Source organism: Bombina bombina, chromosome 5, assembly GCF_027579735.1.
Source record: "Bombina bombina isolate aBomBom1 chromosome 5, aBomBom1.pri, whole genome shotgun sequence".
Classification (NCBI taxonomy): domain Eukaryota; kingdom Metazoa; phylum Chordata; class Amphibia; order Anura; family Bombinatoridae; genus Bombina; species Bombina bombina.
Window position 1 is genome coordinate 183,682,677 of NC_069503.1, and position 21,498 is coordinate 183,704,174.

Consider the following 21,498-nt stretch of genomic DNA (forward strand, 5'->3'; position numbering starts at 1 on the left):
ACACCCATTTTCAAGCATACCTTGAAATTCTCCATGCCAGCAGATACATTTTAGTTTTCTCGGGGCAGCAGAGTGTTATGGGTACTGTAAACAAATAAAACGTTGATTCAGTAAATAGTGGCGCCTTAAAAGGACATTAAACACTTTGAGATATCAAAATAAAATGTTTATGTTTATGTGTAGTAAAATAACTTTGCAATATATTTTTATTATGTACCTAGCCCCTTTTTTCTGTAATTTAAATCTGAGAATTAAAGGGACACTCAAGTCAAAATAAACTTTTATTATTCAGAAAGAGCAGCAGTTTTAAGATACTTTCCAATTTACTTCTATTATAACATTTTGCACAGTCTTTTATATTCAGACTTTTTGGGGAACAAGATCCTACTGAGTATGTGCACAAGCTCACAGGGTATAAGGTATACTTGTCTGTGATTGGCTGATGTATGTCACATGATACAGGGGGGGCCGGAAAATGGAAGAAAAAATAAATATGTCATAAAAAATCTACTGCTTATTTGAAATTCAGAGTAGGTGTTAAACCATTGTCTTTTTATTATGCACTTTTCAAACTCACCCACTGTGTTAATTTATTGCAAGGCTGCAGACAACTGTCAAGACATCATTGCTTCTTTGTGGCTTTTTATCAACCAGATTGTATTTTGTGAAAAGCACTGCATTGCTAAAAAATGTATGCTTGGATCAGAGTGTTTTTTTAATTGTAACACCCTATGAAAATTAAGTGTTACATTTATTATTAAAGCAGATGGTCCATTCTGGCATAAAACTGTGTTTTATGCTTGTAGAGGCGTGTTCACTTCCACTAACCACATTATAGGAGGCGTCCTTACCACTAAGCAGTTGATATTTGATTATTTGTTGTGCACAGATACTGTATGTATTTCCCACTAGTTTACAAAAGGGTTAAACATTGCCCACTATAGTCCAATTTACCTAAATAACCATGTTCCCCCTTTCCTCTAATTACATAATGACGCATAAACTTAAAACTGAAAGATCAACATAGTCACATTTATTTATAAAAATAAAAATAATGCATCGAGTTCTATACTCATTCCAAATACGGGTAGGCAGCAATGAGTTCCTAAATAATTATAACTAATCTTTAGTTTAGTCAATTAGTTCTGCAAAACTCCTGCCAAGCGTTGCCCACAAAAAATTCATGCCAGATGTCCTGAGAAGCTTAGGTCAGCAGCCCTATGAAGAGGGGCACTACAGGCTCTGAACGGAAGTATCAGGCCCCTCCCATTAGCTTGGCATCACTCCATCCAGACCCTGACATAAAAATTGGGCCCTGACTCCACCTCCTAGGATGACCCATAAATTCCATCCAGTAGGGACTAGGGCAGAGCTAGCCTTCCCACTTGTACTCACCCCAGCGGAGACAAAAATTACCTCTAGTGTGCTGGAGAGTTTTGCTAAACCAGATCCTTCTTCACAGATTCCTGGGCCTTGCTAATAGTAAGCATAGCGCGGCAGATTCCACAGCCTGTGTTAAAGAAGAAGGTCTTTTAGTGCAGGCTCTGGGAATCGTTGCACTAAACATCCAATTAGGGCAGCCAGGGGTCTGTGAAGAAGGGTCGAGTTTAGCACTTCTCTCTAGCGTGCTAGAGGAAGGTACAGTATAAAGCTACAGGTAAGTGAACTTTCTCACCTGTAACAAAGGAACATTTACATTAGTCTAATGAAAATGAATCTACATGTTCCTGGAATATTCAGGTTTAATTTAGTTTTAAAGGGACATTCCGGTCAAAATTTAAATGCACATTAATTAATTACATCTTTAAATAGAAACATATTTGCAATATAAATGTATAGACAAAAATGCTTCTAGTAAAAGATATCACTGTTATAGTGTTAACATTTTTCTCTGCACGTGCATGTGAAACATAGTTAGATATTCTTAATGCACCAGCATTTTAAATTCTGCAGCTGCTTAACAAACTGAGTCATTACCAGATAGTACAATCAACTTAGGCTCGCTTAGCAAGTGATGTGTTTAAAATGCTGGTGCATGGTGCATACTTAAAGGGACACTGAACCCAAATTTTTTCTTTCGTGATTCAGATAGAGCATGCAATTTTAAGCAACTTTCAAATTTACTCCGATTATCAATTTTCTTCATTCTCTTGCTATCTTTATTTGAAAAAGAAGGCAGCTAAGCTGTTTTTTTTATTCAGATATATCTGGACAGCACTTTTTTATTGGTGGATGAATTTATCCACCAATCAGGAAGAACAATCCGGGTTGTTCACCAAAAATGGGCCGGCATCTAAACTTACATTCTTGCATTTCAAATAATGATACCAAGAGAATAAAGAAAAGTTTATAATAGGAGTAAATTAGAAAGTTGCTTAAAATGTTATGTTCTTTCTGAATCACAAAAGAAAAAATTTGGGTTCAGTGTCCATTTAAATACAATTTTCAAACAGCTATAACTTTTATTAGAAGCATTTTTTCTCATACATTTATATTACAAACATGCTTCTAGTAAAACAATAAATACATCCATGTGGATTCCAATTTTCGCTGGGATGTCCCTTTAAATGGAATAATGCAGCAGATAAATATTCAGAAAAAATAATTTTTCCAAATATTCGTTCCCGAAATATTCGTACAAAATGATTTTTTCTCTGCTGCACGTGTTTTGTTTTTTAGGTAAGGGACAGACCCTCCCACAAAATTGCAACAAAGTTTGTGTAACAATGAGCTAGGCCCTTGCTCTTGCAGAGAAGTTTAACCCTTAAGGTGCTCTGGCCTAGATTGACGTCTGTATTTTGGACAATGCTACAGAGAATATCAAACTTAAACTCTGATTGGCTACAAAGGTGACCAGACTTTTCAAAGGTTGTATTTGTGGACAGTTTTTCTGGCTTTTACATACATATTTTTGACATCTTAGGGCTAGATTATGAGTGGAGTGGGTTAACTTCGCTAACTTTTTGCGTGTCAGGTAGCACGCTTAATACAAGTTGAAACGAAAAGCCTAAAACCCAAACTTGCGTGGTAACCAGATCGTGTTTACTCAAGTGTGCTTAACTGGACATGAATTATGAATATTTTACATTCCAATGTTTTTCACACAGAAGAATATGTTCTATTTATTCTTATATATATATATATATATATATATATATATATATATATATATATATATAATATATATATAAATTCATTAAAATTATGGGGGGGGAAATAAAAAACTGAAATTAAAATCCTCCATGTCTCAAAATTAAATCAATGTAAATATTTGCTTAGGAAATTAGCACATCTAGGCAAGATTCCCCGCTCGCTTTTCCCCAGAAATCTCCTACTGATGAGTTCCAAAAAGAACGAAACAGGCTGTCTAGTGAGTGATTTCTAGTTTGCTGCAATAATCCTGTTAAAAGGATAGCTGTGTTAAAACAGTATTTTGAAGCAAAAAAACGGAGAATTTGAATATCTAATTTGCATATCTTACCCAGAATTCTCTTGTGCATTGGTAACATTGTATATAAGGCATTTCTGGGGAAAAGCGAGTGGGGAATCTTGCCTAGATGTGCTAATTTCCTATGCAAATATTTACATTGAGATATATATATATATATATATATATACTGTGTATATATATATATATATATATATATATCTTATATGGGTATATGTATATACAGTATATGTATATAGGAATATCTATTTAAGAATACTTAGAACATATTCCGTTATGAGAAGAACATTGGAATGTAAAATATTTACGGTACATACACAGTAAACTCAAAAAATACTAATATTGAATAAAAATGCTTTTTTATGTTTTCAGGTATTTGACTGCAAAGGGCTGCTTTGTACACACACAAATATATACAGTATATGTGTGTGTATATATTTGTATAATTATATATATATATATATATATGTGTGTGTATATATATATGTATGTATATACACATATAAATGCATAAATACATATGTACACACATTTATACATATATACCTATATATATTTAGACACGTCTAGGTCTTTTTTTGTCACGTCTTATACCATATATATTTGAGCCCTTGTAATATTTTTTTTTATAATTTTTTATCAGATTTTGTTTATTTGAGTATAACTGTACTTTTATCAGAGTGTGTTTATTTGAGTATAACTGTACTTTTATCAGAGTGTGTTTATTTGAGTATAACTGTACTTTTAAGAGTGTTTATGTTGTGTTTAATGCAACCTGACAAGTTTAAATCACAATTGCACTAGAGCATACGCGTTTACAACTTGTAATACGTGCACTATTTCCGACACGCACAAAAAGCCAATATTGATCACGCGCAAACGATAGTGCGCCACTCATAATCTAGCCCTTAGTGTTTAATTATTGATATATAGCAGCATTCAAACATACTGAGTTTTATGTCAATTCACATTCATTTTTAATGACACATATTTTTAGTGATTAACGTCTGCACTTTTGTCTTTGAAATTAATGTCTCTTTAATAACAGATCATGCATCTCAGATGAGTAGTGGAAGCTGTTGCATTAAGATTGTGGTACTTTAACCCTATACCAGGCTTATCTGACCTCTGCTTATCCCCTTCTCTGCCCAGCTCTAAAGTGTTAATGTTGTGCACCTAAATGCTAATTTTAGTTTTGTATTGTCCAACATCCTTGACCAGCTGGAAACACATTTTGGCCTTAAAGGGATAGTAAACCCAAATATTTTCTTTCATGGTTCGTATAGAGCATGCAATTTTAAGCAACTTTCTAATTAACACCTATTATCAATTTTTTTCATTCTCCTGCTATCTTTATTTGAAAAAAACAGGAATGAAAGTGTTGGAGCCTGCCTATTTTTGTTCAGTACCCTGGATAGGGCTTGCTGATTGTTGGCTACATTTAGCCATCCAATCAGCAAGGGCAACCCAGTTTCTGAATCTAAAATTGGCCGGCTCCAAAGCTTTTATTCCTGCTTTTTCAAATAAAGATAGCAAGAGAATTAAGAAAAATTATAACAGGAGTAAATTAGAAAGTTGTTTAAAATTGCATGCTCTATCCGGATCATGAAAGAAAAAATATTGGTTTACTATCCCTTTAAGTTATGATATTTCTGCTTGTGAAATTTGATGAATTGAAATGTAATATATGTTACTACCAGATACAGGTGGTTTTCCCCTGTAAAAAAATAAAAAAAATAAAAGACATACTGTTGAGGTTGCCTGTGAATAAACTGACGAGAATACAGCTTCAAGCTGCAAATTCATATTCATAAATAAGCAATCATTCCTGCCAAGTACTCAGCTAGAACAGGAAGTATAGCAGAGCGTTAGAATGTAGTAAAATGCAGTAGTGGATGCTTTAAGCAAGTCAAACTGAAATGGGCTAAATTAGTTCTAAATTTGAAATTGAATTGGGCTGTGTGTGCCCTTTTGTTCCTATTACTGATACTGTTCAGAAGACAAAAGTAATACTATTTACTTGCTACCAAGCAGTTATAGGGATATAAAAGTCAATGCTGGGTATGTTCAGTCTTAGAATAATATTGAATTGTAGTCTGCAATATAAAGGGCTTTATAAAAAGCTGCTTTATTTATTTTTTAACCAGAAGATTGGCGCAGCTTACACACCGCAGGTGACATTCTCAGAACATACTCATCTGCTGCTTAGTGTGTGCACTCTCATGCAGAAGCTTGATTGACAGGCAAGTGAGCACATGGTACGTGCACACCAAGCTGTTCTTGTCAAGGTTCCAAGGTCAGCACCAATCACATGCACTGCAAGTCTCAGTGAGTTTTTAACGTCTTGCAGTGTTAGATAAAATAGTATTTCAAACGTACACATTATAGGCTCTATAGAACCTAGACGTGCATTCCTATTTAGACTGATGCTAAAAATAAATAATTTTTGCTGTGGGGGGGGGGGGGGGGGTTGCACTTGTCAAAAATGCAAAAGATGAGTGGTTCTTTTAAATGGATCCATAAACACACAAAGTATGCAAGAAAAAAATTGTAGCTGATTCACTCATGTGGTTAAATCTGTTACACTGATGGCGGGAATGTATTTTTTACAGGTGCAATTTGCTTAACATTTACACTATTCAATAACAGCCCAACTATCGCCTAGTTTCTATTGAGGTGGTGAAGTTTGGAAACTAGTGGTAAAAACATTTATCTCCATTAAAGTCTATGGAAAATGTTTATGTTATCACCAGTTTCTAAACTTTACCACCTCAATGGAAACTAGTCCTATGTCTTTATCAGTTGATGTATTCCGTTCAGCAAATAAGTATTTAAGCTTCACTTTTTGTTTTTGGCTAATACTGAACTGAATTAAAATAAATAAATAAAATATAGATAGTTAAAGAGATAGATAGAATTTCTTCTGCTGCTGCTGGCTAGCTACTATTTTGACCTTATTGAAGTTTAAGTTAAAATGTAAATACCCTTCCATATGTCAAGCCCATATATGTGTGTTTGTATGTGTTATTGTGTATGTGTATATATATATATATATATATATATATATATATATATATTTACATACATCCAGCCAATAGTAATCGGAATTACAACTGAATTTGTAGACAAGAGATGTGAGGTTGATATGGTGGCACAGCAGATTTGTGCAAAGAATATGTGTGCAGTGAATTCAGAGAGAGTCTGTGTGCAACTTTCCAATGTACTTCTATGATCTAATTTGTTTTGTTCTCTTGGTATCCTTTGTTAAAATACCTAGAAAGGCTCAGGAGCTTTTGATTGGTGTCTGCCTCATGCTATTGACTCATGACTCAATGTATTCAGCAATCTCCAAGTAGTGCATTGCTGCTCCTTCAACAAAGGATATCAAGAGAATTAAGCAAATTAGATAATAGAAGAAAATTGTAAAGTTGTTTAAAATTGTATTCTCTATCTGAATCATGAAAGATAAAGTTTGGACTTTGTCTCCCTTTAAACCCTGCCGTCCTTCCCTAGAGCATCAGGGATATAGGAAAAGTATAGTTTGGGAGTTGGGACAATGAGTTCCAAAATAGCCCCCCTTCCCCCTGGATGATGAGATGTGGTCATTATTCATGTCTAAATACATTGTGCAAATGGCGACCATGTGTCAGTATTCATGCTTAAAGGGACAGTCTAGTCAAAATTAAACTTTCATGATTCAGATAGTGCATGCAATTTTAAACAACTTTCCAATTTACTTTTATCATCAAATTTGCTTTGTTCCCTTGGTGGTATTTTTAAAAAGCTAAATCCAGGTAAGCTCAAACTGATTTCTAAACTGTTGAAAACCGCCTCTTAGCTCAGAGCATTTTGAAAGTTTTTCACAGTTAGACAGTACTAGTTCATGTGTGTCATATAGATAACATTGTGCTCACTCCTGTGGAGTTATTTAGGAGTCTGCACTGATTGGCTTAACTGCATGTCTGTCAAAAGCACTGAGCTAAGGGGCAGTTTGCAGAAGCTTAGATACAAGGTAATCACAGAGGTAAAAAGTATATTAATATAACTGTGTTGGTTGTGCAAACTAGGGAATGGGTAATAAAGGGATTATCTATCTTTTAAAACAATAAACATTTCTGGTGTAGACTGTTCCTTTAAGGGGCTAAAGCACAGAAATGTAATAAAATAACATTAGTGCGTTATTTTTGTGAGAGTCCCTTTAAAAATCTGGACAGACAATTTTATTATTTTAGTGTGTGTGATGGCAAATTTGTATATAAATATGCCTAAAGATATGTATGTTCTTTATTCACTGGGACAAATAGATAATAACATAAAATCCCAAATCTCTTCTAATCTGTTTTTTTTTGTTTTGTTCAAATAACAATTGTCTATCCCGCAACATATCTTGGGGACATTCATATTGCAAAAGCACAGTCTTACTTCATTGCCAACATTTTTCACAATAATTTATATTTGTTCTATACAATAGACTTATTATTTTACTGCTTTAGGTACAAGAATTAACAAAACAAAATATTTTCCTTTACATATTCACAGTTATAAAATTAGTTACAAAGAATCGAAAAATGTTCATGTAAGATGGTCACACTATAGTGTATGAAAATATGATAAAGGGACACTAAACCTATTGTTTTTTTAATGATTCAAATAGAGCAGGCAATTTTAAGCAGCTTTCTAATTTACTCCTATTATTAATTTTTTTATTCATTCTCTTGCTATCTTTATTTAAAAAGCAGGACTATGATGCATAGGAGCCGACCCATTTTTGGTTCAGAACCTGAGTTATGCTTGCTTATTGGTGACTAACTGTAAGCCACCAATAAGCAAGCACTATCCATGGTGCTGAACCTAAAATGGACTGGCTGCTGGTGAGAAACTTGCCCAGGGATATGCTTATGAGGTGAGGCTGGAGGAGAATACCTTGTGCTGATATGCTGCCTCCCCTTGTCAGCTGTGGTGGGTCTGCGAGCGCAGTGCTTATTGCAGGTCTTAGTAACTAACAGACTGGATGCGTCTGTGCACTGCTTAAATCAGCTTGTGATGTCTAATCATAAACTCTCAGCGCTAATGTATGTTAGCTACTAATAGTTTTCTCTGCATTCATGTGATGTCTAATCATAAACACTCAGTGCTTATGTATGTTAGCTACTAATAGCTTTCTCTGCATTCATGTGATGTCTAATCATAAACTCTCAGCGCTAATGTATGTTAGCTAATAATAGCTAGCTTTCTCTGCATTCATGTGATGTCTAATCATAAACTGTCAGCACTAATGTATGTTAGCTACTAATAGCTAGCTTTCTCTGCATTCATGTGATGTCTAATCATAAACTCTCAGCGCTAATGTATGTTAGCTACTAATAGCTGTCTCTGCATTCATGTGATGTCTAATCATAAACACTCAGTGCTTATGTATGTTAGGTACTAATAGCTGTCTCTGCATTCATGTGATGTCTAATCATAAACTCTCAGCGCTAATGTATGTTAGCTACTAATAGCTTTCTCTGCATTCATGTGATGTCTAATCATAAACTGTCAGCGCTAATGTATGTTAGCTACTAATAGCTTTCTCTGCATTCATGTGATGTCTAATCATAAACTCTCAGCGCTAATGTATGTTAGCTACTAATAGCTGTCTCTGCATTCATGTGATGTCTAATCATAAACTCTCAGCGCTAATGTTTGTTAGCTACTAATAGCTGTCTCTGCATTCATGTGATGTCTAATCATAAACTCTCAGCGCTAATGTATGTTAGCTACTAATAGCTGTCTCTGCATTCATGTGATGTCTAATCATAAACTCTCAGCGCTAATGTATGTTAGCTACTAATAGCTAGCTTTCTCTGCATTCATGTGATGTCTAATCATAAACTCTCAGCGCTAATGTATGTTAGCTACTAATAGCTGTCTCTGCATTCATGTGATGTCTAATCATAAACTCTCAGTGCTAATGTATGTTAGCTACTAATAGCTGTCTCTGCATTCATGAAACCACGGAGTAAATAGTAAACGGACACTTAAAAAGTTTCATTACTTGAATGATGGTAATTACTGTATGTTGTTGCATGTGAAGGGCAGTGATTGTTTCAAAGTGTATTCTTCTTTCCTTCCCTTCCTCTCTACCTTCTTTCCCTTTCTCCCTCCCTCCCTGAACTCACTCCTTAACTCAACTCCCTCCCTTATTTCTTTCCTTCCCTCCCTTATTTCTTTCCCTCCCTCCCTTCTTTCTCTCAACTCCCTCCCTTGCTCCCTTCTTTCACTCCTTTCTTTTCCTCCCCCTTTTCCCCTCTCCCTCCCCACTTTTCTCTTATCTCTCTACCTAGTTTCCTTTCCCTCCCTTTTCTCGCCTCCCATTTTTTTCTCCCCCATCTTACAGGGAGAAAATGGTATGAGATGCATGCAATTCAACCCACCTGTATGCAAATGTTTTGCTAGCCCATTTTCTTTTGAATTGTTATGAACAACAAAAAACAACATTTTACACACTGACCCCAAAAAATATTTAGGGGGAAAAAGGCCTAAAACCTTTGCAAGTTTTTTTGTTTTTTTTTCCTTCTCTTTCTCCCTCTTCCACCCCTCTTCCTTTTTCTCTTTCTCTTTTAGAGTTCCCTTGTGGCTGATATGGGAACTCTTACCTCTTCTACTTATTTAATCTGCATTTATTCAAGATATGTATTATGGAACAGTTGTAACATCTTTTCTGTTTGTTATTCATCAATGCATGCACAAGCCCGAAAATTGAGTTGTTTTCGCCCTACTCGCCACTTCCATACTATTTAAGGACTTTGAAGACTTTATGGTTCTGTTGTACACAGTGGGGCGAAGTATGGGCTTTTACGTTATGTACTTTACCATTTCTTTTTTGATGCATGTACTGTTCTTCTCTTCAATCCTTAATAAAGCTTTTAAAACCAAAAAAAAAAAAAAAACCTTTGCGAGGAGGGGGAGGCAGCAGAATTTTGAGTGCCTAGGGCAGGACAAAACCTAAATACGCCACTGCGTGATTACCTTTTTCCTGCAAATGCTTACATCAAAACTTTGTTCATGTCTTCAACACTTGCTTCCATCCGGAAGAGGTTCAAAAAAATTATTTTATCAGGAATATCTGTTTTGCAAAAACAAAGAAACAAAATATATTTGTATTATCGATTTAATGCCCTCTGCTAGATGCAGATAAGATACAAATATATTTTTTTTCTTTTTGAAGTAAAAAATGGCTGCTGTGTTGAGCAGTAATTTCTTAGCTCTTGAGACAATATAGCCTGAAAGTATTTCCTAATATCACTTGTGTCTATAAAGTACTGTAGAATATGTTCAATGACCTGGAATGTTCTTGAATTATATTTTCCTTTTACTTATTTTTTTCTAAATAATAAATTACAGAGTGAACCTCATGTCTGTTCACTCTGTGTCTTGTTGGATTCAGCTTTGTGATAAGTATAATTTAGTATTTGCTCAATGGGTGTTCTGCTTTGTATCACATTTTTGTACAACTATAGTAGCTATTATGCTTTGCAGCAATAGTTTTTGAAATTCATTCCAATTCTGGTTACTGTTAACCTTTTGCATGTTCCAGACATTCCCTTTTACCCTGGTTACTGTTGCTACGCTGGCAGCCTCTTCACAACTGTTATAAAGGGGATAAAGCTAGCTTTTTTTTTTTTAATATACAGATATGTTTTTTTGAATTTTGACCAGAATTTTAATCAGTGGGTGAACTTATCTAGAGATACAAATGTCTTTATGTTTTAATCAGTCAATTGGAAACAATTAAGAATGGATTTGCTATGTAATGCTGAGTCTACTAATATGGCAGCAGATTAGGCAAACTGTCTCAGAAAAAATTATATTCATATAGGCAACAAAGGATACCAAGAGAACTAAGTAAATTTGATTATAGAATTAAATTGGACAGCTGTTTAAAATTGAATGCGTTGTCCAATCCATTTAAAGAGACACTTTACCCTAAAATTTTCTTTCACAATTAAGGTAGAGAATACAATTTTAAACAGCATTCCAATTTACTTCTATTATCTATTTTGCTTCATTCTTAAGATATCCTTTAATGAAGAAATAGCAATGCACATTATGAGCCAATCACATGAGGCATCTGTGTGCAGCTCCCAATCAATAGCTACTAAGCATATCTAGATATGCTTTCCAGCAAAGAATATCAAGAGAATAAAGCAAATTAGATAAGAGGAGTAAATTAGAAAGTTGTTTATACAGGGAGTGCAGAATTATTAGGCAAGTTGTATTTTTGAGGATTAATTTTATTATTGAACAACAACCATGTTCTCAATGAACCCAAAAAACTCATTAATATCAAAGATGAATAGTTTTGGAAGTAGTTTTTAGTTTGTTTTTAGTTATAGCTATTTTAGGGGGATATCTGTGTGCAGGTGACTATTACTGTGCATAATTATTAGGCAACTTAACAAAAAACAAATATATACCCATTTCAATTATTTATTTTTACCAGTGAAACCAATATAACATCTCAACATTCACAAATATACATTTCTGACATTCAAAAACAAAACAAAAACAAATCAGTGACCAATATAGCCACCTTTCTTTGCAAGGACACTCAAAAGCCTGCCATCCATGGATTCTGTCAGTGTTTTGATCTGTTCACCATCAACATTGCGTGCAGCAGCAACCACAGCCTCCCAGACACTGTTCAGAGAGGTGTACTGTTTTCCCTCCTTGTAAATCTCACATTTGATGATGGACCACAGGTTCTCAATGGGGTTCAGATCAGGTGAACAAGGAGGCCATGTCATTAGATTTTCTTCTTTTATACCCTTTCTTGCCAGCCACGCTGTGGAGTACTTGGACGCGTGTGATGGAGCATTGTCCTGCATGAAAATCATGTTTTTCTTGAAGGATGCAGACTTCTTCCTGTACCACTGCTTGAAGAAGGTGTCTTCCAGAAACTAGCTGTAGGACTGGGAGTTGAGCTTGACTCCATCCTCAACCCGAAAAGGCCCCACAAGCTCATCTTTGATGATACCAGCCCAAACCAGTACTCCACCTCCACCTTGCTGGCGTCTGAGTCGGACTGGAGCTCTCTGCCCTTTACCAATCCAGCCACGGGCCCATCCATCTGGCCCATCAAGACTCATTCTCATTTCATCAGTCCATAAAACCTTAGAAAAATCAGTCTTGAGATATTTCTTGGCCCAGTCTTGACGTTTCAGCTTGTGTGTCTTGTTCAGTGGTGGTCGTCTTTCAGCCTTTCTTACCTTGGCCATGTCTCTGAGTATTGCACACCTTGTGCTTTTGGGCACTCCAGTGATGTTGCAGCTCTAAAATATGGCCAAACTGGTGGCAAGTGGCATCTTGGCAGCTGCACGCTTGACTTTTCTCAGTTCATGGGCAGTTATTTTGCGCCTTGGTTTTTCCACACGCTTCTTGCGACCCTGTTGACTATTTTGAATGAAACGCTTGATTGTTCGATGATCACGCTTCAGAAGCTTTGCAATTTTAAGAGTGCTGCATCCCTCTGCAAGATATCTCACTATTTTTGACTTTTCTGAGCCTGTCAAGTCCTTCTTTTGACCCATTTTGCCAAAGGAAAGGAAGTTGCCTAATAATTATGCACACCTGATATAGGGTGTTGATGTCATTAGACCACACCCCTTCTCATTACAGAGATGCACATCACCTAATATGCTTAATTGGTAGTAGGCTTTCGAGCCTATACAGCTTGGAGTAAGACAACATGCATAAAGAGGATAATGTGGTCAAAATACTCATTTGCCTAATAATTCTGCACTCCCTGTAATTATATGCTCTTTCTAAATCATGAAAGAAAAAATTTGGGTTTTATGTCCCTTTAAGTTTAATTTTGACTTTACTGTCCATTTAAAGGCACATTTAACTATTTTTATAAAAATTGTATGTGTGCGTGTATGTGTAATGTTTCTAGTTATCTATTATTTTTTTTAAGGCAATTAGGTGATCTGGAGCACACCACTGTCAGCTGTATCAGAGGGGAGCACAGGAGCTTAAAGGCATATGAAACCCAAAAATGTCCTTTTGCGATTCAGACAGAATTTACTATTTCTAAAAAAATTCCATGATATTCTGTTTTAAAGAGATACCTAGGTAGGCATCTGGACCACTATATGGCAGGAAATAGTTTTGCCATCTTGCGCTTGCAAATAGATAACATATTGCAAAACTGCTGCCATATAGTGCTCCAGACCTGTACATGCTCCTGAGCTTACAGCTCTGCTTTCCAACAAAGGATTCCAAAAGAAAATGTGATAATAGAATGAAATTAGAAAGCTGTTTAAAATTATATGCTTTATTTAAATCATAAAATAAATATTTTAGGTTTCATATCCCTTTTCATGATTCCGATAAAGCATGCAATGTTTAAACAATTTTCCAGTTCACTTTTATTATTTAATTTGCTTTGTTCTCTTTGAATCCTTTGTTGTCACATTGTCTCACCCAATGTGTTCAGCTAGCTCACAGTAGTGCAATGCTGCTCCTTCAACAAAGGATATCAAGAGAATGAGACAGATTTAATGATAGAAGCTTAATCATGAAATAGTAATTTTGGGTTTCAAGACACTTTAAAGGGAGATTGAACACCTTGTAATTACAAGATATTTATTTTGTGTTGCTATAAAATAACATACTAGTCAAGTCTAAATATTTTTCAAACACAATAACACCTTGTTTATTGCAGTTGTTTTTCAATAACCAAACCTCATCGATTGCCTTGTTTGGAGGAAAAAATCTTGGATTGAGTCTACAGAGAACATTGATAAATCCTTAAATGGGCATTTTGGACATCTTTAAAAATATTTCCCAGCTATTTGGAAATGGTCTATTATCTTGCATGTATGTAAAACATATTCCCTTTATCGGTATTGTACAGGCTTATACAGTGGACAGTGGACTCATTTACATATGTATAGGTTCATATATATATATATATGTGTGTGTGTGTGTGTGTTGACTACTCTTTTAGAGCTAAGTGGAGTAAAGGAAATGTCACTTCAGGACCCCAACATCTAGAAATGGTGAGTTTTTATTTCTCATATTAATAATTGATTGTCTGTCACAATTGCATTTTTTTTATTGTAACTAACAGTACTGGCGTCTTTAAAATCATGTTTTAAAAGGAGACCGCACAATTGCAACTTTAATTGGAACCTACAGTAATTTATTTCCATCCGCACCATTTTCTGAATGCTTTGACAAGTATTGTTTTGGACAATATTTAATTCCGTTGTTTGTTAAAGAACTGTTTCCACTTTGGAGTGATCTTAAAGTAAGATGGTGACTACTTGGTTCTATTCTTATAATATCTTCTTATACTTGATTTTAACATTATTTAAACTGCAAATTGTGAACCCACTGCCTTGTTTCATTTTATCTGCTTAAAGGACCAGTCAACACAGTAGATTTGCATAATCAACAAATGCAAGATAACAAGACAATGCAATAACACTTAGTCGGAACTTCACATGAGTAGTAGATTTTTTTTCTGACAATTTTAAAAGTTATGTCTTTTTCCACTCCCCCTGTACCATGTGACAGCCATCAGCCAATCACAAATGCATACACGTACCATGTGACAGCCATCAGCCATTCACAAATGCATACACACTTATTCTTGCACATGCTCAATAGGAGCTGGTGACTCAAAAAGTTTAAATATAAAAAGACTGTGCATATTTAGTTAATGGAAGTAAATTGGATAGTTGTTTAAAATGGCATGCTCTATCTGAATCATGACAGTTTAATTTTGATTGAGTGTCCCTTTAAGAGACCCTTAAATGAGATTGCACCTTCATGACCGTGTTATTACAATGGTGCAAGTTAAAGTGTTTGCACCTACATTATTGAATTTGTAAACTGGCTCACTTCTTTGTTAGTTTAATAATATAGGAGCAAGCACTTTGAAACGCACTCTCATAAAGGAGTTTGGACGGGGGATGGGGTTCTTGGACACGTTTTTTTTTTTTTAAGTAGTTTTTTTATTTTTATTTTTGTATTGCCTGTGTGTTCCTAGAGCAATATAAAAAAAGGTTGTATCTTTAATTACACAAAAATACATTTTTGCCTTATGTATATACAAGTAATCTTTTTTTCCCACTCTGCTGTTTGGCGCTATTTGCTGCAATAAAGCTCACCAGCAAGCAGATGGTGAACATTTGCAACAAGAAAACCAGTGTTTATAGTTTCACCTGCTTTTTGCATAGTATTCCCAAGCCAATATGACTGCTGAGCCATATTGTATATATTCCTGCAGTATTTCATGTGTAATATGTGGAGCCGCTTATGTGTGTATATACACGTGCCACTGCTGCTGAATCGCTTTATTTTGAATATTAGCTTGGAGTCAGCACACTCTATTTTGAACAAGGGACACCATATGCTTTAAAATAATGTCCATAGACTGTGCTGTAAAACATCTAATGACATTTAATAAGAAATACAGTTATGTACAGTAGAAAGTCAGGGTAGTTTCTAAGTTAAACTATATATGGAGTTTTCAGTAACTTCCTCCAGCAGCACGTTTTCTGCAGAACTGATTAGAATGCAGATGTTTATCTGCAATGAGTGATCATTGGTACAAGTATAACTGCTTTGGCAAAAAAATAGATGGCATTGAAAATTTTTGTCAAGGGAATTAATTTCAAGGTAGAAATATCCATTGTTGGTGTGAGCTCTGAATTACATAAACAAAAGTTATTGAATTCAGATGGTATTTTATTTTCCCTGATTTTTTTTGTGTCTTTTTTTTATATATAAAATGAAGCAAACAAGTATGATGTAAACTGTAAAGCAATAAAAGCCTAATTCATGTACACCCACAGAGTAGGCTGGGTTTTATAACAAACTTTTTTGCCTCTGCAATATATCCCGTTCCTATGTAATTCTGTACAGCTTTACTAGTGCCTTTTTCTCAGTTCTTTTTTTATTTCTCAGATCCTCCTAGATAGCTCCTAGAAATTTACAGTTATAGGCTTGATGTATATTGTATGGAATATGATTCAAAAGCATTAATAGTGTTAAATATGTATTGTAAGCGTATCTGTCTATCTATCTCTCTTTATCTATCTCTATCTATTATCTATCTATCTGTCTGTCTATCAATTATCTATCTATCTCTCTGTCGGTCTGTCTGTCTGTCTGTCTATCTCTGGCTGTCTGTCCAACTTATGCCAGTGTTTCCTAGAACTGTTATTTAAAGGGACACTGAACCCACATTTTTTTCTTTCGTGATTCAGATAGAGCATGCAATTTTAAGCAACTTTCTAATGTACTCCTATTTTAAATTTTTCTTCGTTCTCTTGCTATCTTTATTTGAAAAGGAAGACATCTAAGCTTTTTTTGGCTCAAAACACTGGACAGCACTTTTTTATTGGTGGATGAATTTATCCACCAATCAGCAAGGACAACCCAGGTTGTTCACCAAAAAATGGGCCAGCATCTAAACTTACTTTCTTGCATTTCAAATAAAGATACCAAGAGAATGAAGAAAAATTGATAATAGGAGTAAATTAGAAAGTTGCTTAAAATTTCATGCTCTATCTGAATCACGAAAGAAAAAATTTGGTTCAGTGTCCCTTTAATATTAAGGGCCCAATGATTAAAACTTCGCTGAGCAGGATGTGAAAAACCTTGACGCAAGTGGTGAGATGTCTCTCATAGAATATAATGGAGCTCGCTGAACAGGAAAACTTTGCTAAGTAGAGCGAAGTTAGCAGGAAGTAGGGGGCACACATTAAAAATTAAATACTGCAGCCAATATAGATCAGATTACTTTGTTTTACTATTAGGGTAATAAGTGCATATTTTGACACCATCTTGTTACCTTTTAGTTTGCTAGAAAAACCATTGGGGGAAATGTTTATATTATGACAGACCTGGAGGAGAAATTTTAGCTTCATCCACAGAACGCCTGTTCAGCCCACTAGCAGAGGTGGGTAAACTCATTTAAAGGGACAGTCCACATTTTTGGTTTATTGTTTAAAAATATAGAAAACACCTTTACTACACATTCCCCAGCTTTGCACAACTAACATTGTTATATTAATATACTTTATAACCTCTAAATCTCTGCCTATTTCTAAGCCCCTGCAGGACGCTTCTTATATCAGTGCATTTTATTAGCTTTTCACAGCCAGATAGAGCAAGTCCATGTGTGCCAAATTATATAACATTGTGCGCACTCCTGTGGAGTTAATTATGAAGCAACACTAATTGGCTAAAATTCAAGTCTGTAAATATCACTGAGATAAGGGGGCAGTCTACAGAGGCTTTGATACAAGTTAATCACAGAGGTAAAAAGTATATTTATTTAACCGTATTGGTTATATAAAACTGGGGAATGGGTAATAAAGGGATTATTTATCTTTTTAAACAATAAACATTTTAAAGAAGACTGTCCTTTTAACTATAAGGAAAACAACACTTTTTTAATTGGGTATCATAAATTAAAATTTCACAATGTTTTTGCACGTGTAGTGTAGTTTTATTATGATCTGTAATGTGCTCCTCAAATAGGTTTTTTTTCCTGCTTAATTTCAATATGAATTTTAGTTTTTCTATGAAATACGATTTTTGCAGAACAATTTGTAATGTAATAAAACAATACACGTTTTTACTGCATATTTTTATTTCAATACTTAATTCGTTCCTTTTATACTTTTTTCCTGTATGCATCACCTTCTTATACATAAAAACAGGTAACACTCATTTTAATGATTCAGATAGAACTAAATTTGTAATCACCTTCTATTATCAAATTCGCTTTGTTCTTTTGATATTCTTTGTTTAGAGTAAAGCTAGCTATGTTTATTGAAGCTTAGGCGCATGCACGTGTCTACAACAGACTATGTTATCAGTGTTTGAAACAATGTATTACATTCCTATAAACAGTGTTGCAAAACCAACTGCTAGATGGCTTTCACGTGCATGCTCCTGAGCTCAGCTCAGATTCCTCTTTAACAAAGGATACCAAAAGAACTAGGAAAAATTGACAATTGAAGTAAATTGGAAAGTTGTTTAAAATTTATTTTTAAAAAAATACATTTTTATTGATTTATCATCATAGTTTTTGTTCTTTTTTCCCTTTATACAAGGGACATAACTGAAATACACAAGTACATATAAGCAAAGATACAATGGTAATGTTATATTACAAACAGGAACTCCAGATACATTATCAGGTATTGCTTAAAGGGGAATAAAACCCAATTTTTTTCTTTCATTATTTATGAAGAGCATGCAATTTTAAACAACTTTCTAATTTACTGCTATTATCTAATTTGCTTCATTCTCTTGATATTCTTTGCGGGAAAGCATACTTAGATATGCTCAGTAGCTGCTGATTGGTAGATGCACATAGATGCCTCGTGTGATTGGCTCACCCATGTGCATTGCTATTTCTTAAACAAAGGATATCTAAAGAATGAAGCAAATTAGATAATAAAGTAAATTAGAATGTTATTTAAAATGTTATTCTCTTTCTAAATCATGAAAGAAAATGTTTGGGTTTAGTGTCCCTTTAAATACAGCATTTGTTAACACGTCATTGCTAACAATAGATTATGGGGGATATCTATCAAGCCGTCAACCCCAAATATGCCGGAGATTAATCCGACCTAGTTATCAAACCCTATAGACCAGCAAATGTTGAAATTTGTGATGTAACATACGATCCGGCGGTCTCAATCCGACGCAGATTGATGCTTACATCATTACATATGTTCCGAATACACATTCGGCTCTATCTGACACTTTTTCCCATTTACCAAATAGTTAACAGGTACGCTCGCGGCTATTCCGGCCCAGCGTATCTGATTTTCATTCCGCCACCCTGGAGGCTGCCGATGCCATAGAAATCAATGGGAGTCTGAAAGCAGCGAAAGCTTATCTTCTATGCTGCAAGACAAATATATATAACCCATTGATTTCTATGGTAGAAAACAAGTAACGTTTACACCTAACACCTTAACATAAACCTAGAGTTTAAACACCCCTAAACCGCCGCCCCCGACATCGCCGCAACCTAAATAAAATGTATTAACCCCTATACGGCCGCTCCCCGACCCCGCCGCCACTAAATAAACTTATTGACCCCTAAACCTCTGGCCTCCCACATCACCACCACTAACTAAACCTGTTAACCCATAAACTGTAAGCCCCCCACATCTCCATAAACTAAATTAAGCTATTACCCCTAAATCTAACAACCCGCTAACTTTAAATTAAAATTACAGCATCCCTATCTTAATATAAATTAAAACTTACCTGTAGAATTAAAATAAAATATTTAAAAATATTAGTTAACCTACCCTAACTATTATACTACAATTAAATTAAACTACCAATTAAATTAACTAAATTACATATTAGAAACCCTAACCCTACTCAAATTATTTAAATATACTATTAAACCTTATTAAAAGTACTACATTACCAAAAGACAAAAAAATAATTTACTAAAAAAACAAACACTAAATTACGAAAAATAAAAAAACACATTATCAAAAATAAAAAAGAATCACACCTAATCTAATAGCCCTATCAAAATAAAAAAGCCCCCCAAAATAAAAAAAACCCTAGCCTACAATAAACTACCAATGGCCCTTAAAAGGGCCTTTTGTGGGGCATTGCCCCAAAGAAATCAGCTCTTTTACCTGTAAAAAAAAATACAAACACCCCCCAACAGTAAAACCCACCACCCAACCAACCAACCCCCCCAAATAAAAAAAAAAACTATCTAAAATAACCTAAGCTCCCCATTGCCCTGAAAAGGGTATTTGTATGGGTATTGCCCTTAAAAGGGCATTTAGCTCTTTTACATGCCCAGACCCTAATATAAAAATAAAATGAGCTCTCATCCTATTGGCTGATTGGGGGAGGAGGGGCTTTTTTATTTTGATAGGGCTATTAGAATAGTTGTAATTCTTTTTTATTTTTGATAATGTGTTTTTTATCTTTTGTAATTTAGTGTTTGTTTTCTTTTGTAACTTAGGCCTAGATTTGGAGTTTGGCGTTAGCCGTGAAAACCAGCGTTAGAGGCTCCTAACGCTGGTTTTAGGCTACCTCCGGTATTTGGAGTCACTCAAAATAGGGTCTAACGCTCACTTTTCAGCCGCGACTTTTCCATACCGCAGATCCCCTTACGTAAATTGCGTATCCTATCTTTTCAATGGGATTTTTCTAACTCCCCTGATCGGAACAGCCAATAGAATGCGAGCTCAATCTGATTGGCTGATTGGATCAGCCAATCGGATTGAACTTGATTCTGATTGGCTGATTCCATCAGTCAATCAGAATATTCCTACCTTAATTCCGATTGGCTGATAGAATCCTATCAGCCAATAGGAATTCGAGGGACGCCATCTTGGATGACGTCATTTAAAGGAACCGTCATTCGTCGTTCAGTCGTCGGCCAGGATGGATGTTCCGCGTCGGAGGTCTTCAGGATCCTGCCGCTCTGCTCCGGATGGATGACCATAGAAGATCCCGCTTGGATGAAGACTTCAATCGGATGGAAGACCTCTTCTGCACCGCTTGGATGAAGACTTCAGCCGGATCATGGACCTCTTCAGCCCCCCGCTTGGGCTTGGATCAGGACATCGGAGGAGCTCTTCTGGATCGATCGGTGAACCTGGTATGGTGAAGATAAGGTAGGAAGATCTTCAGGGGCTTAGTGTTAGGTTTATTTAAGGGGGTTTGGGTTAGATTAGGGGTATGTGGGTGGTGGGTTGTAATGTTGGGGGGGGGGTATTGTATGTTTTTTTTTACAGGCAAAAGAGCTGAACTTCTTGGGGCATGCCCCGCAAAGGGCCCTGTTCAGGGCTGGTAAGGTAAAAGAGCTTTGAACTTTAGTAATTTAGAATAGGGTAGGGCATTTTTTTATTTTGGGGGGCTTTGTTATTTTATTAGGGGGCTTAGAGTAGGTGTAATTAGTTTAAAATTGTTGTAATATTTTTCTTATGTTTGTAAATATTTTTTTATTTTTTGTAACTTAGTTCTTTTTTATTTTTTGTACTTTAGATAGT